The sequence below is a fragment of the Rousettus aegyptiacus genome, unplaced genomic scaffold (genome assembly GCF_014176215.1).
Source record: "Rousettus aegyptiacus isolate mRouAeg1 unplaced genomic scaffold, mRouAeg1.p scaffold_m13_p_12, whole genome shotgun sequence".
Lineage (NCBI taxonomy): Eukaryota > Metazoa > Chordata > Mammalia > Chiroptera > Pteropodidae > Rousettus > Rousettus aegyptiacus.
Genome location: NW_023416287.1, coordinates 68,530,965 through 68,544,496, shown reverse-complemented (window position 1 = coordinate 68,544,496; position 13,532 = coordinate 68,530,965).

Below are 13,532 nucleotides of genomic sequence, written 5' to 3'. Positions count from 1 at the left end.
ATAAAAATGAACAAATTGTGGATACATATAACCACATGAATAAATCTCAAAAAAAAAAAAAAAACATTATGTTGTAGGAAAGAAGCTAGAGGCAAATAAGTACATACTGAATGACACCTTTTATAAGAAATTCAAGAAGAGGCAAACCTATCTATGATGATAAAATCCAAAATAGTGGCTACTTTAGGGGGATGGTACTGATTGAAGAGGAAAGTGAGAGGATTTTCTGGGGATTTGAAAATGTTTTATGTCTTAATCTGGCTGATAGTTACACAATTATACACATAAATGAAAATTTCCTCTAGCTGTACACTTAAGATTTGCACACTTACTATGTGTAAGTTATAATTTAATTAAAATAAAACCATCCATGTAGTGACAACCTCAAAATGGGAGCCCCTGCAGCAGGACCGTGGAGGATGCAGGATGCTCTCGACGCACCAACTTGGGAATTTGCAGTTATCTCGGACATGACTGGATGAGCCTTGGGGAAGTAACAGCCATACAAATTTATTATTTCATATCAGGATGTCTTATTCCTTCAGTCCATATAGCCTTCCCTGACCACATCATGTAAAATAGAGTGAATCTTCTCTGTCCATCCCTATAGTTGTCGTCATAGTCCTAAACACCCCCTAACATCTGGGATATGCATGTATGTATTGATAATTATCTGTCTACTCCACCTTACTGAGAGCAAGTAGAGTTGGTTTTGCTCCTGCTACATCTCCAACAAAGCTTCTTCCATGTGGATGGCACTCGACATGCATTAGTAAATTAATGAGAAGAATGAGGGAGTAAATGAATAAAACCACACATGCCTGATTAGGGGAACTGATTAGAAGAAAGAAAGAGGGAGAGATTTTAGAGCAGAACAAGTTTCAGTAAGAAAAATTTTCTTCAACTCTAGCTGTGCCCACTAGCCTATGGGAGGGTCTTAGGGTAAAGAGGGATCTAGAGAAGATTGATTCTGATGTTGCCATAGTGATCATTGTTTGTTACCTCTCCCTTGGCTTTCCCACTACCACAGTGGTAATCCAAGTTCATGAGTCTTAGCAGATGTCACTGAGTAGCCTAGAACTTGGAGAGCTAGAATTACATAGATAAGGTTTATTTTTTTTCCAGCAAATATAAATCAATAATGAACTACTACATATGAAATGGCTATATAAATTCTAACTATTTATCTTTTTAAACGTGTATTTAAACATAAAAATTAGAGCATGCACAATATGTGAATAGAAAAATATATGATCTGGTTAAGAAGAAATACATAATAGAAGCAAGAGATGATCAAATACCTAACAAAATAATAAAATACCATTCTAATAGCAGTTTCACCAAAGACCAAAATGTGCTTAAGCCTGTCACTTCTCACCATGTTGTCAGGCCCACTGAAACCTTTCTCTGACAGGATTCTGTCAGCATTGATGCCATTTAGACCTTAATGCCTAATTAAAGCCTCTTTTATTTTCTTCACAGCCCATTTTTCTTTGACAGTCTGCAGGAGCTTTCCTCAGATGTGCTCCTAACCCCTCCTCACACTTTAGAACATCATAGAACGCCCTGTTCAACGATGTACTTAATACAAAAAATATAGGGTTTGGTTTATAGTTAGTGTATTTGGTTCATGTAATTAAAACATTTATCACACAGTATTTTGTGTAGCCTGGTTCATACAACATGTATAATTATAGCTACTTATTTATTCAGCTTTTCTTTCAAGCGATGGCTAGCTTCTTCTCTGTGGCCTAACCTATGTACGTTGTTTGAAAATGAAACAGCATTCATGAAAATTTTCAGTAAGAAGAACAAAGAAAGAGATATTTTTGTTTTCTCATTCAAAAAGAAAAACATTAAAAGTTATAACTTCCAAGTAACTCAGTAATATTATGTCAAATGCTTTTATGCTCTGTATCTAAACAACAAATCTACTAGGGCATAAGGCATGCAGATACACACTCGCAAAACTGTATATTTTGAGATTTTACACATACACACAAATTTTCCTGTAAAATGCTAACTCTTTTCTAATTCTGTTTTGCATAGATTGTGTAAGATTTCCAAAAGATGACTTGATTATAATCCTCATTTGAGGGAAAGACTGAATTACTCACATTTTTCCACCAAAATGCTGAAGACATGAGTTTCATATCGTGAACATTTAATTCACATTTGGTGAACTCAGTCGCAAAGCTCTTCAAGAGAGTTGAAATTGCTATAATACAATTGCTAGATTGATACCTACCCTTACTCTGATAGTTGTAAAAGAGCTCAATATATACTGAAAGATAAAAGTTTCATAATAAGGTAAAAATTATAAAGTTTATGACATTTATTATCTTCACCTACTTTTTATGATATGTATAAATATATACAATATGCCAACATATTTTCTAAATGATTAAGGGTGAAATGCTTAAGAATCCAGCTCTTAACCAGTGCTTGATACAAAAGAAGTATTCAATAAATATTTGTTGAATGAATAATTTGTTGATATCAGTGTATTGGCATATGCTTTCTATAATAAACATCAAAACAATTTATAAAAACTAGAAAGTAAATAGCAAATACTTTACAAATCACATTCACCTGCATTATACTATCTGCAAGGGTTAATCTAAATTGAGTGTGGAGTTTATCAGGTTCTAATGTTATTTTACTCTTTCTTTGAGCACACCCTGACTCAACTTTGGAGGAATGCCCCCCAAACTCTATGGAAGATCATAAGTTCCTACTTTTGTATTATATGTTATAGTAGGTTTTGTTGGGGTCCCTGCCAGATCTCCTGTTATTGATTGGCTCACTGCTATTCCTTCTCTAATAAATTGCCCTTGTCTAAATGGGAGCCACCTTGCTTTGGTGGTTATACCCACCCTTGTCTGGGAAGCCAGCAACCAACAACTAACTGAATGGGGCACAAAAGACTGGCGCTTGCCCCAGTGCGGGACCAACTCTGAGCACAGTTCTTACTCCAGGGCTCCCCGTGTAATTAGAGTGAAGCTAGACTCCAGCAAACATCACATCTTTGCTTAGTTCATTTCCTCTGCCTCATCCTGTCTCTATTTCCTCTTCTCCTGAAAGTGATGAATCACTTTCACAAGAATTTCACATGTTTTAGGATCTGCTTGTAGGGATCTAAGACAATTCATACAGAAGATGGTCTTAGGAAGAAGACTAAATATGAGATTCTGGAGGTTGATCACTTACCACCAGCCTAATGGCAATGACAGCCCATTGGGATTGATAGGTGGAATACTGATAGTCCCTGGAATTCTTTGGAATCTGAGAGCTAAGACTTTCATCTGTAATAACTTGGAAGGAGACATAGGTGGAAGAAGATGTACAAGATGAGGTAAAGTCTCTGGCATTTGATAGATATGGGAAAATATTAACTATAAGGATTTCAGAAATAGGTGAGTTAGGGCTATTGATGCATTGGTGGGAGAAACATGCCAGAGCTGGATTGAATAATCAGCAATTTAGAGTATTTAATGAAACACTCACATCCTGCAGCTGAAGAGAAAATGAGCTAAAGACCAGGCAAAGGACTTAAATCACAATTATGAACAGTGGAACTTCAGAGAAAGGTGAATTTTCAGTCTAAGGAAATTTACTTTGCTATAATGAGGTACCCAATAGGGAAGAAAAGGAATCCTGAGACTCAAGATTAGAATATCTAGGTAGATACACTTAAGAATCTTAAATTTCCTGATTGCTCTGAGCACTTTAGTCCTGAAACCAGTCCTCCTTGTTGAAATATACAGCCTTCTCCTCTTTTTTTGAGAACTATGCAGAGGCCTCAAATGAGTCAGGCCAGACAATGCAAAAGCTTGCCCTACTCGAGATCTATTTCTACATTCCTTTTGATCATCAGATACATAAATAGTGCCAAATGTTAGCATAATTCAATGAAGGAAATGCTGGGTCTCCTGAGGGAAAAGGGGGATTATATACCAAAAATGCTTCAGGATATTGTTGCATGTAAGATTGGATCCCGAGGGATTTAGGAGAGTGTGTAATTGGATAAGAGAGATAGTGGGGTGCACTCCTACGACACAGAATTTAACACTTTGCATGAGCCCAAGGTGAAGTTTGGAAAAGAGATAGCACTTGTTAATTACAGAAGAGATATATGAACTGCTGTGCCAAACTAGCAAGTAAAGAATCAAATTCTCAGAGAAGTGGACTGCTAAAATGAGTTTAATATAACAAGACGGGAAGACCTGATGGTTGACTCTATTATTGGAGGGCAAGAGTAACTTTTGTTTACCAAGGTCATAAAGAAATGCCCTGATGAAGGGGTCCCTGGCTTTATTTAGAATTTCAATGTTTGCTGTCCTCTGTCTGAATGTAATCAATATGAGATGACATTATAGTACTGAGTTCCACAGTAGTAATAACGCCATAGGAGTCTAGAATAGTGGAGGCCAGGTGGCAATACTTAACTGTCAAAAGCAAGGTGTACAGAATGACTGTAATGTCCAAAGAGGACAGAATGGCAACTGGGGGGCCTGGCCCACGGAGATCTACAAATATTCGTAGACTACGATGACTTTGTTCTTTTCCATACTAATCAAAAGAGGATCAGAAGCAGTTTATCATCAGACAGGAAAGACAGAAGTATAATTTTCCCCAAACTATATAAACTGTCCTCTCTTTCATAATCTGACAGGACTTGACTATTTGGACATTCTGGAGAATGAAAGTTACGGTTGTTCACTTTATCAATGACATTATGTCAATGAAACCTGATGAACATGAAGTGAGAAATAGGTTAGGTTTTTCAAAAAGACACATGTACTCTAGATGGTGGGACATAAACCCTACCAAGGGGCCTAATGCATCAATGACATTTTTAGAGGTGCAGTAATATTGGAAAGCTTGGGGCATTCCTTTTAAAATATTGGCACCTTTCGATTTGCACCTTCTACCACCAAGAAAGAAGCACAATATTTGGCAGTCCTCTTTGAGTTCTGGAAGCAAAACATTTCACACTGGGAATCCTGCCCTGATCTTATTATTGAGTTGGATGGAAAGTTGCCAGTTTGAACAGAGTACATAGCAAGAGAGAATCGTGCAGTAGATCTAGACTCTGTAAAGCAGATTTGTCACTTGAACCATATGACCCATCAGCCAGAATAACCCATGTGACTAGAGGTATATATAGCCAAGAAATATGCCTAGTTAAGCCTTTGGCAAGCTCCTAAAACAGAATCACAGGACAAACTCTTTGGATTCTGGAGCAAGCCTTGTCATCAGAGCAGAGAACTGTACACCACTAGAAAAAGTTATTAGTATACTCCTGGGCCCTGGTAAAAACTGGGCAGTTATTGAAATGGGGGACATTAAGTGACTATGCAGCTAGGGTTGCCCACCAAGGCCAAAGTACTATTAGACCCCAAAATTCATAAGTTCAGGTGGGTCCTGCAGTAATCCATCATAAATGGAGACGGCGCATCTAAAATTAGGCTCATACAGGTCGCTCCAATGTGGTAGCAACACTTAGGGAAGTTAGCCAGCCTTGGAAAGTAGCTGAGTACTTCGATCTTGGAATGTTCAACCTGGTAACATTTCAAACTAAGTTTGACAATTGTTTATGGCATGGGTTTGCCTTTCTTTCCCACAGTGTCTCAGCTACCACCTCTATCTGAAGATTTAAAGAATGTGAGATCTTACATAATAATACCTCTGACCAAGGGCCCACCTTATGGAAAAGAAGGTATAACAGTGAACCACAATCTTTGGATCCATCTCTCCTACCACATGCTGTACCACCTAGAAGATGTCAATCTGTTAGAACATTAGAATAGCCTCTCAAAAATACAGCTGAATATAACACCCTGTGAGGGTGGGGTCTAATTCTCCAGGTTGCAGGACACACTTTAAATTTATGGCCATTATACAGTGCTACATTCCTGATAGTGGAATGCATTGGCCTGGGAACCAAGGGGTGACATTCAGGTGCCCTTGCTTCTTATGACCGTCAGTGACCCACTTTGGGAATTTGGATGTCTAGTCCCTGTCACTATAGGTTTTGGGTTCCAGAGCCAAGATATTTCCACTAGGGAATGCAGTAAAAATATCATAAACTTACCCTGTGGTTGCATCAAGTTCACTTTGATCTCCTCTTCAGTAGACCAGTAAGAACAACAAGGAAAAGAGAAAATTGGACCTTAGTCATCCTAAGGAGGTAGGACTCTGCTGCATAATGAGAGTAAGAGACTTATGTCTGTCATGCAGGTGATCCAGTGGAGCATATTTTTATATTCGTGCCCTTTAATTAAAAGTGAGTAGATACATATATAACCAGAGCATGAAGAGGACATAGTATCAGAGAATCCCATCCCTCCAGGGTGAGAGTCTAAATTACCCCACCAGGCAACCCACTTGATCCAATAAAAGTGCTGATTGGGGATGTGGGAAATCTAGATGGGTTAGAGAGATAATAAGCATTGTTAGAACCTCAGGACCAAATGCAGCAGCAAGTTTTCCCACTCTAGTAGGTTTCCTAGAAGTTGTGACCAACCAGGACCCTGAATTAGCTGTCCGTGGATTATGTGAACTTAATGGGAAAAGTAAGTAAATCTGAGCAATACAGGAGGTAGACTTTAGTGTTTGCTGTCTTCACTCCACTAATATTGTTCTCATCCACCAGTATGTGCATACTCCTGCAGCTGCGGTATCTGGGGGTAACCGCTCATAGTTTCCTCTTTTACTTGATGACTGCCCTTTGCTTACCAGGAGCCACTTCTCATCTGGAAGTCTCATCGTAACCCTGCATCCCCACACTCTCCAGGCTGCAGTCAGCAGGCAATGATTGACTGACATGGGAGTAAAATAAACTAGCCCTCATGGCCCAACTCTGTGATGCCAGTCATCCTCCAGGGCTTCTTGTGAGTCAGACTAAAGCCAGCCTCTGCTAAAGAGAACATCCCTGGTTAATTTTTTCCCTCTTCTCTATCCTTTATCTTGTAGTCCTCTTCTTCTTAGACCCTACTCTCAACAAACATCTTTCATTAGAATACTCATCTGGCATTGTTTCTTGTGAATCGAACTTAAGAGATGCATTTATTGAATCAAACCCAAAGCAAGGAATTAAATGCTGACTACTTTTCTTTCCTAGTCTAGATAGTGTTATGGTTTCCAAGTACCACACATAAAAATGAATCCACCATTTTATTAAATATGGGGAATATGGCAATCAAATACTCATTCCTATGTCATGCACTTTGAGAATAATACGTCCAGAGATAATGTTTTGTCCTTGATAAATATGGTTTCTACTTGGGCAGCTAAAACTATGTCCAGAAATTGCTAAGATTAATTAACATAACTGACCTAAACCTTTATTCTCTAGAATACATTATTCAAAGAGTCTAGAAAATAGGTTTTCTAGATTACAGGGAGTTTATGAGTGGAATATTAAAATTAAAATCATAACCAGTTTCGATGGGAGTCTATAAATTTTTATTACAAATTTGCATGCTTTCTTAGACAGAGGTTATTGAATATCATTTCAACTGTCTTGATGACTCAAAGTTATTGTCATTAACAGCTATTACTGCTGGAATGTACTATAACAGTGATGCTTCCACGCCTGCTTCCATGTGTTTGGATCTGTACTAAATGAATAACAATGGCTTTGTTTTCAGTTCTTATGTCTGATTTTGATCATATTGCTAGCTCTTTATAGTACTTGACAATGTCACCTATCTTTATTTTGAGTATACCCACTCATAGCAGTTTCTCTCTCCCTTTCGATTTGTTATTGTTTGTATTTTATAGGCACGGAAATTAAGTAATAATAATTATTACTGAATGCTTACTGTGTACCAGGCAATTTCTAAGTGCCTTACATACATTAACTCATTTAATCTTTACAAACTCATTAGTATGTTTTGTAAATTGAGAGTAAATTTGTCCTGCTTTAAAAACATCATACATGGCTCTCTTTCATAGCATATACATAAGCTTTAGTCTATAAACTTACCAATATATGTTTTATTTGCTCAAAAACTTATTTTGTGTGTCCTCCTAAATTTTTAGCTATACCTTACACAATAAGAAAGAGACAAGATATGTAGAGGTAGTTGAATTCTACCTATGCCTATAAACATGTAAAATTATGTGACAGAGAAAGAATTCAAGAAAGTTGAAGCATAAATCACATTCGAGTAAGGTTTTGGAGATTTGTTGTTCGATGTAAGAATGAAGGGCATTCTGAATAAGAAAGCATTTTTATGATGCTACATACTAAATAGTGAGTTTACAAAGTAAACCATTTAATATCACAGACAAAAGTTACCAAATAATTCTCATTAGTTCCACTAATTCTAAAAGGATGTCTTTTCATATGGGCCATGATCATTCTAAAGTGAACCTCTTGATTTTCACTAATTCCTACAATATCACCAAGAATTTCTTAAATTTAACCAAAAAAAAAAAAATCATGTTTCTGTGAATAATATATAAAAAGTGAATACTTTTAGACTTTTATAAGTATCCTTTTATATATCCAGCATTTGCTTTGGTTCCAGTTGGAACCTGTTGTGACAGCCTGACCCTTTCATTCTCACATATCTTAGAAAACAAAGAAGAGGCCAGCCCAGAGTCATTGATCTTTTCTCTTTATTAGTGTTTCAGTAAAAGCAATATAGTACCACCTATATTATCCAATAAAATGTTTCTAAGTTTCCTCCCTGGTTAAGTTCCTCCCTCTACCTCCAGGGAATGCTGGATTAGTGTCTCCTTTGCCTCCCATTAATTTAAGGCATTACTTTCATACATGTATATAACACTCCCTAAAGTATTATTGGTTTATAAATTATACTTGTTGTTTTGGGGCAATACATAGAATGATGAATGGATGCTTTGTTCAATCACCTTTTTATTCATGAAAGGCAATACCAAATATTTTAAAAACATTTATCTACATCAGAAATAAGCTATAAACCTTTCAAAAATGCTCCAAGTAATCCAGAAAGGAACTACTAATTACTGTCATAACAAAAAGGATTCGACAGCACGAAATGTTCATTGAACCATAGAATGTCAGAGATGGAAAATCCAGTCCAACACTCTTCTTTTACCAATGGGAAACTAATGCTTTTGAAAGGAAAAGTTACTTACACAGTCACCTTAACAGTACTGATGGCAACAATCCTAGCTCCATGTCTCCCAACTCTGAATTCATTGCAGCTTCATGATGTCAAAGATGTTGGGGTAGAAGCTACAAGAATGGTATAGGCCACTCCACTCAATCCTGAGTTCACTCTCTGAGCAGATGCCTATTTGTTAGAACAGATTGGAACTTGGAAGGACAAGAAGTTCCAAAAAACAACTCTACTCTAAACAAAAACATCTTTTAAAGATTCCAATTTTGTAAAGCATCCTGTAAGTTATTTCATCTAATGAAACATGATGATTTATACAATGATATGACTGAACATCTGTGGCTCCTACCGGGAATGGGTTTAAAGTTAGGGGTGAGAGGAGGAGAGATGGTTTTTTATATGATGTTAAAAGAGGAAAGAATGTCTTCCTCTTCAAACTTAAATTCCAAAATACTGACTTTAGATCTCTACCAATCTCTATTTTCCACAAACACTAGCATATCACTTTCTCATTTTATCTTGGGGAAAAAAGTAGCAATACTTCACATATTCACAGCATAAGATCCCGTATGTTTGAACAATATAATATATGTGTGTGTGTGTGTGTGTGTGTGTGCGTGTGTGTGTGTGTTATAAATCAATATTCAACAAAAATGATGGATAATAATGTAGGAAGGAGGCAAGAGAATTTAAATGTTAATCAGGCCACAATCAGAGACTGCAATATGCTGATCAGCCCTGCAGTCAGGCCAGGAGGACACCTTCGGAACGTTGGAAGATTTCTGCTGGATTACTAATAACCCATTCTCTGCACCTGTGAAGGGGAAACAGGAACCAAGAGTCATTCACTATGGCCAAAATCATGGGGCAGCTATGGATTAAAGGCTAGGAACTGCCAGTAGGCCTTTCACTCTACATAATCTTACCTTTCCGTGATACATACTCTTCTTCACTGTGTGTCCATATCAAAGGAACTGAAGAATGACATATAAAGTGAATTCCCTAAACACTCAGGGCCTTCTCAGTGCCTTTACTCTGTCTCTCTCTCTCTCTTACTGTCCTCTCCGTTTCTGAGAGGAGACTATACTCTGTCTGTGGAGCATTACTCCTTTTCTAAAAAATTTTCTTTTTGATTCTAACTTTGGTGTGTGTGTTGAATTCTTTCTATACTCTCCGCCAAAGGGTGCTCTTCTTCTCTCACTGCAGGGCTTGGTCTCCCTGTCACTTGGGGGGAAATTTGCCCTGTCCTGAATCAATAGCACAAGGCTTGTGACATTCAATGCTGTCAACTTGGCCACAACATATTGCCATTACCCCATTTCCCAACTTAGGCCAATGACTCTCTACTCTCTCTCTTTTTAAAATTTTTTTATTTCTAAATACTTTCAAAATTACAAAGAACATACTGAGAAGTTATAAGAATATTTATCTTCACTCAGGTTTCCCAACTGGTCATTTTCTTTCATCATTCTGTTTGTATATACATATGTGTATCCATTACTGTCATTTTTTCAACCAAATGAAATTATATTGCAGATATTATACTCTATTATTCCTGAAGACTTGTGTACATTTCCTATAAAATAAACACTTTCCTACAAATGATACTATAAACATTTTAATCAAGAGATTAACATTTATAAAAGGTTATAATTTAACACTCCTTTCCATCTGTTTTTCTTTCCTGCTTGAACAGCAAATATTTAGTTCCCCTTGTATAGAACTTAACAAATAAACATTTAGTTTATTAACCTGTATGTATCTATCGATTGTGTACAATATTTGTGAACCTAGTATCTACAAATATCTTAGTAGCTGTTGTATCTATTATATATTATTGGTTCAATAAATATTTTTTAATAAAACAACAGAACTTTGAAAAATGTTTGTATTTAATATGAAGCTTGGAAGGATAGTTGATTGATGGATGATGAAGTGAAGATTGAAAACACAGGAGCAAATTAATAAGATGATATTTATCAAGTAAAAATGGCAGTCTGGACAGCACGCGTGGGTTTGAAGAAACTTAACACTTTACATGGACCGGGTTTTGTGGATTTCCGTGACTGATGTTTATTCTGTATGCCAGAAAGCAAGAGCATTCTCAGGTTGTATCTTATTAGAATTAAGGGACTTAAATAGTCCACCCACTGCTTATTCTAATGGGCAGAACATATCTGGAACAGGATATTTCCTTGACAGCACCCTTGTATAGACAGGATGAGATGCTTATTCTCAGGGCAAACAGGAAAAGGGTTAAGATTACCTTTGTTTCAAAATATTTGGTTGAGTGAGCCATCAGAAAGTCAGGAAGGAGAATTAGCATTTATTGGGTGGCTTTCATGTGCTGAGTAATTTAAGATGCCTAACATATGCATTTTCATTTGATTATCAAATAAGTGTTGATCTATCCTCATTTTAAAGATGAGGATCAGAATTTAAAATGTCTCATCTTCTTTGCCCTAACCTCAACATGACCTATCAAGAAAAGATTATGTTTCTCATTTTATAGAAATAGGAACGAGGCTCATAAGTTAGTTTTTTTGTCAAATACACACAGATATTGCATGCTAGAGCCAGGCTTCGAAAGTTTCCTTTTTCTAAAGATATATTTCTAAAAACAAAGAATAAAAAAGACAGTTTTCCAGGTCTAATGAACTGAAGCATGCTTATAAAAATCCCTCGAATATATCACTGTGGTGCCTAAATTTCTACAGTTAGCACTTCATTATTTTGGGTTAAGACAAAATATTTCTTAATAGCATGCAAATGTCCCTAAGAGGCACTGTATTTTAATGCCTTTTATTTGAGGTTAGATTTTAATAAAAGAGAGCAAGAAATATAGAATGTACACATAAACATAAAAATCTGTCAAAAATGGGCAATGAACCTGGACAACCAGGAGGAGTGGTTCAGCATGGGAATTTGGGGTATGCCAGTGATTCCAAAATAAGGCACTAAGAGCCAAAGGTGAATTCCCCATCCTTTACAATTGCTAAAGATGAATCTTTGTAGAACTGTATACTGACAGAGACTTCATAAACTACTTTTGACGCTGATGATATTGAAAAAACATGACTTAACTCCTTGCATATATTTTTAAAGGTGAAAACACATTAATACATTGAGAGTTTCATGAATAAAACTGTCGTTGGAATTACTTACCTTATTTTTGTGAATACACTTAGTGAATTTACGATGATTAATGGTAATGCGATGAACACCAAAGCACATCATAATGATTTGCTACATATTATAAAACATTGCCAATATTTTGTACACCCAAGCAACACAACATGCAAGAAATTCAATGAAACCTTTTTAAACAAGCCATGGGGAAAGGGAAGAGCAGATCAAGCCGCACACACTCTCTCTGGGGACAGCGGCTTCTCTTCCATCATAAATTGATTGCTCTGGCACCCATGAAAGGCAACAGGGGCAGTTAGAGGACTCCACAGAGATATGACTGTCACAAAGGAAGTAGAAACAGAAGTCTGCCTCAAAGGAATGTAGTGTTTCTGAAGCTATGAAAACACAGAAACGAAACTCCCTTCAAAATTAGTAACTCATGAATTCTGAATAGCAGAAAAAAATAGAGAAAAACAACAGAAAAACCCTCACACTTTCAGAATAATTTGAAGATGTGGAATATTCTAACTTCATAATAACTATAATTTATTTTTTTTTATTTATGTATTTATTTTTTAGATGAGGCAACCCTTGGTTAACCTCACAGATTGCAAGAACTTTGTCAGTTTACAATCCTTTATTTTTTTATGACTACAGCACCTGGTTTTCCTAGGTGGTCTCCCATCCAAGTACTAACCAGGCCCGACCCTGCTTAGCTTCCAAGATCAAACATAATTTATTTTTAAATGCACCAAATCTCAGCAAGCAATCTTTCACATTCACTCCCTACTTTGAGGCTTTGTGGCAAATGAATACAGGCCAAGAAAAACTGTGGGGAAGCAGAGCTAGTTATGTTGACTTCAGAGCACTGTGAGAAATTGAAGTCCACACTATGAGAAAAATACTGAACATTTAAAATAAATGTCTTGGTAGCTTAGATCAAAGAACAGTCTAACAGTCTAGAAGAAAAGGACTTAAAAATATACATGACTTGACATTACAGTCTTCCAAATACATAATTTGTAGAGGATTAAACAAGCAAAATGGAAGGGAAAAAAGCCATTTGGAAACTGAATTTTGAAGGGTTAATATGTGAGAAAGGTAAGTTCAGAGGCCTGTAAGGCTGAGAATCAAAATATCAGAAGATACATATATGTTTCCCCACCACACACACATTCATTAAAGAATATGGACTTTGTTACTGTGAAAAACAGATGGCACCATCAAACAAGGAATCCTCTAAAATACATTAATATTGAAAAATAAATGGAGGAAAAAAGCTAATAA